The sequence below is a fragment of the Nesoenas mayeri genome (genome assembly GCF_963082525.1).
Source record: "Nesoenas mayeri genome assembly, chromosome: 3".
Classification (NCBI taxonomy): domain Eukaryota; kingdom Metazoa; phylum Chordata; class Aves; order Columbiformes; family Columbidae; genus Nesoenas; species Nesoenas mayeri.
In genome coordinates this window covers 75,840,800-75,841,558 of record NC_137544.1, presented here as the reverse complement: position 1 = coordinate 75,841,558, position 759 = coordinate 75,840,800, and positions in this window count along the sequence as shown.

Below are 759 nucleotides of genomic sequence, written 5' to 3'. Positions count from 1 at the left end.
GTATCATTTTTTGGTTCAAGTATCATTTGTTGGCAACTGAACTTCAAGAACTTACATTGTTGTCTGACAGGATTTTCTTCCTGCTACTCAAAAATTACCATTAATTCACAGAGAAAAGCAGATTACTGCAAGGGTGCCTATGGTCAGGAGGTGTACAGATGTCATAGCTAAGAAAAAGCTGGGAGGCCTTCCACTCTGGAACTTGAATCTGCTTCTCTTTCTCAAAAGGTACACTGAATCTAACTTGGCAGTTGTTGCATGTTGCACAAAAATTGTTTTATCTGACTTTAATGGGTTAAACTTTTTCTGCATGGGACTCTCGGGTGCAGAAGTTTAAACAATGCCAGCCATACCAGAACTGTCTGTCTTGTTACTTACTGCTTGTAGCAGCAGATTTTCAGACTGAATTGTACCTTAAATCTGCTGTCTTTGGTGAAGTTTAAAAGTAAGTACCCTCTGCAGGGATTAATCTGATATTTTACTGCCATGTAGCTGAGGCAAGAGAAAATGAAACCATAATGCTGAATTCACTGTACTTGTATAAGTACTTCTGTGGATATACCTACATTTGTAGAAAAGGTAAGGCTTTCTTTTTTCTCTCTCATATGGAATTTACTTCAGTTACCTACTCCCTTAGCGTCCTCAAGCCATTCATGTCTGCTTACCAGTGACTGTGAAAGTTATTTTATGTAAACTGTAGGCCCACTGTTGGGTTTTTTGTATTATTTTAGATGTTGGAAATACTCAAATGAGCAGGCA